This window comes from Coturnix japonica, chromosome 16 (assembly GCF_054131305.1).
Source record: "Coturnix japonica strain WE chromosome 16, WE-NBRP24, whole genome shotgun sequence".
Classification (NCBI taxonomy): Eukaryota; Metazoa; Chordata; class Aves; order Galliformes; family Phasianidae; genus Coturnix; species Coturnix japonica.
Window position 1 is genome coordinate 9,824,802 of NC_140678.1, and position 3,667 is coordinate 9,828,468.

The 3,667-nt window shown below is 35.8% G+C and overlaps 1 long non-coding RNA gene across 1 annotated transcript; it reads left to right on the forward strand.

Moving 5' to 3' along the window:
- The first annotated feature begins 539 nt into the window (after positions 1–539).
- On the forward strand, positions 540–3,411 carry LOC146758257 (uncharacterized). Its single transcript, XR_014934908.1, has 3 exons — positions 540–610; positions 1,073–1,219; positions 3,028–3,411. It is a non-coding gene; the product is annotated as an uncharacterized LOC146758257 (long non-coding RNA).
- Positions 3,412–3,667: the final 256 nt, after the last annotated feature.

Consider the following 3,667-nt stretch of genomic DNA (forward strand, 5'->3'; position numbering starts at 1 on the left):
GATTCTAAAGAAGCTTTCAGACTTTTTAAACTGGGACAGAAACACCAGAGTTTTGCAAGCACAAAGCTAAATACTTGCTCCAGCTGAAGGTGGGAAACTTTCACTAACATTGGGTGTAACATGTGGGGAAGAGGGATGAATGAAAATATTGTTTATGGCTTTTTTTCGGGGAAGAGGCTTTAAAAAGGCTTGATATCTAGTGTTCCATGTGATAATTTGTGACAGTTTGTGATTCTAGTGCTTTGAACTAGAAGGATTAGTCCTTCAAGCAGATAAGTGCATACAAAAGCTAAGTGTTTTATCAAAAACTCTCAACAAAATAACTAAGCCTTCTTCCATGTAAGTAATGGTGGTTCATGAGGGGGAAGAAAAGCAAAATAAACCAAGACGGAATGTCTCTTTAAAAGGTTTAATGCATCTAGTAGAATTATTGTTAATTGAATCTGGAATAAATCCAGCAGTGTTTTGAACAGATGTTACAGATTTTAGAAAATGTGTGTATTTCTGGCTATTGACCTTGCTTCATTTCTCCTTTTAGCCACAGTATATTTTCAATTAAGGTACTAAGAATTGAAGACCTTGAAATGCCACGAGTGACACGAGTCAATGAGTAAGTTCAGAGCTGAGTTCCCTTCTTCTTTTAGGATGAAATTGTCAGTTACTTTCAGTATTGATGTATTGATATTGGGCTACGGACACTAGGTTCCCTGATACAGCCTCCTGTATGAGTGGTGGTTCCCCATTTCCTGTCATTATGCAGTACTAAACCATCAAGTTGTAATGCTGTTCTATATCTTGTGCCCACTGTTCCACACAGTGTTCCTTTATCCTTCTCACTCAACTTCTGAACTAATGTAAATCCTCAGAAGGAAGAATATGGCAGAAAAATGGAAGCTGTGTTGGAAAAGAGTTTGGCAGGAAGTAGTGTGCAACTTCACTAGGAAAGCAACATTAAAAAGCATGAAAGGGTTCAAGAAATTGTTCCTCTAGGAGGAGTGGTTGTGTTGGAAATGATAAATAATCAATGTACATTCAAAGGCAAGAAAACTTAATTTTCCTTATCTGCCTTCAGATTATCACTGTGTGATCTTGCTGGTTCAGAAAGGAATACCAAGACGTGCAATGAAGGTGACAGACTGAAAGAGAGTGGAAATATCAATGCATCTCTCCTAACTCTAAGCAAGTGTATTAGTGCACTCAAGATCAGTCAGCAGTCAAAGTAAGTCCTTGTACAAACTGTAAACTAGTTGTAGATTTCAGATATCATGTACAATGTTTAAACTATTGTTTAAAATGCAGAGTACGAAACTATGTTATGAGTGAAAACTATCTGTAGGCTTCTGCAGATGTGTGAAGACTTAATGATCTAAGAAAGTGATCTATAAACTTGCCTTCTTTTTGTTGTTGTTTTTTGTTTGTTTGTTTGTTTTTTCAAATAAAACCATTCCAGTTCTAAATTTCTGAATGTGTTATCATAGACTTAAGCAAATTAGCGTTGTGGTTTTTTTGTTTTTTTTTTTCTGGCCTTGCCTTCTCAAACAAGTCCTGGGGCAGATTATAAAATTTGTTTTCACTATTTTCACTTTAAATGTGTGAAATGTTAGACCTTTTCCTCCTTTGTTAGTTAGTTGCATTTATCATTTAGTTCTGCTGTAACAGTTTTCCTCAGGGATATTGCTGTGCTTTGTCCTAGCCAAGAGACATGGTCAGAATATATATATTATATATATATAATTTGGAAAAGAAAAATTATATATAGATATATATAATTACATATATACATATAGATATATATAATTACATATATACATATATATATATATATTTTTCCAAACCTTGATGCAACTTCATCATTCTTTCTGATCTAGCTAACCAAATTCAGAGAGAAGAAAGCCTGCTTGCTACTTCTGTCTGAGGTTGTGCTCTAAATGAGTGCAGACAGAGCTTTCTGTATTTTAAACAATGTAGTATTTATTTACAGTCACAGCTGGATATAATTGCAGAATTCTCTGCTGATTCTCATTTGAAGGTGTCTTTCTGTCCCAAAGATTAGGTGAGCTCTGTGTTCATGAAATGCCACACTGTGCCTGGTAGCCTATTCAAATTCTGTTATGCTTAAAAGTAGATGAAAATAGGCCTTGCTACTGGATTAGTCTCTTATCTGTCTGTCCTTTCTAGGGAAGAAGGATTCCTTAAAATTAGCTGCTGCTTAAAGTGCTTTGATTTATTCAGAACTGTTTTATTTGTTGGTCCTGATCACTTGAAATTTTAACAATATGGGGGAAATGTAGTGATGACTTTGATAGTAATTTTCTTTAAAATAAGAACTCATTTACCACTCCTGCACTAAAGCTACTTATGGGTCACGTGTGTTGTGACAGGAGTGTAGCTATGTGAAGCTTTTAGCTCTGTTGGCAGAATTCAGTAGCTGTAAAGAGTCCAGCAGGTAACCTCACTAGAGAACAGTGTGTTTAGTCACGCTTTAGGAGTTCTCTCCTAATTTTCTGTACATCACCAGCTGTTTGATTCAGTGACTTAACCTTGGTTTAGGAAACACCAGAGATGTTGTGATAAGTATATGCTTCTTTATTTCCAAAGTATTTACTATTGTCCTTTCCTAGAGACAATATACTGAGAGAGTGGTTATCTCTGATTTTGTTGGGTACTGTTTTCTTAGAAGTAGATAGGTCAGTTTGCCAGATGTGGTAAGGGAAAGAGAAAGGTGAGAGAGAATTTAAGCTAACGTGAGGCTGTATGACCTATCTTAGGCTGGATGTTGAATGTACTTTTTGTTTTAAATGTTCTCGTGGGTTGTCTAAGAAGATAATGGCTGCATAGTAGCTGGAACAATCATACAACCTGTCTGCAAACTAGCAAAAAGATTAAATTCAAAACAACCCACAACTCAAAATGATTTAAAGACTAGTGCAGTTATTAATGTGTTGTCTTCCACTTGGATAGCTCTCACATTGAAATGAAGCTGTTAACTTCTGCTAATGGGATTTGTTGTGGTTTTTGTCTTCAAAGGGTGCAGCAGCACATACCGTTTCGTGAAAGTAAGTTAACACACTTTCTTCAGGGATTCTTCAGTGGAAAAGGGAAGATACACATGTTAGCAAACATCAGCCAGTGTGCTTCAACCTATGAAGAAACACTCAATGTGCTAAGATTCTCAGCTATTGCACAAAAAGTGAGTATGTTGTAGTCTATTTTGTTGATCAGTACTTATGATTTGCATTTAAAGAAAAAATTCTGTTCTTCTAAGAATATGAATCTATTTGTGTAGTATCTGTAGTGAATCTGGGTGTTTGTCTCCATACAGCAGTCAGGATTTTTAATTTAGTGTTTTAGTTGAGCTTAATTTTCCTACAGAGTTTTCTAAAAATCTCTACTGGGGTCTTTGTGTTTCTTTGGGGTGTGAGGGCAGAAGCATCTTCTGAGAATCTCATTCCTAAAAAGTATTCAACCTAACAAGAAGCCACTTGTTACATCTGGAGGAGATTTTATGCTATTTACTTAATTTTTCTCTCTTCTCAAAATATGATCCCATGTAGGAAAGCAAATCCAGCTACCCCATATGTTGCTGCTGTTGTAATTTTGAATATTGTCCAGTTCAAGTGTTGACAAAAGAAGTGGAGCAGTAAAGAGTTTGAAAAGCTGTGTTATG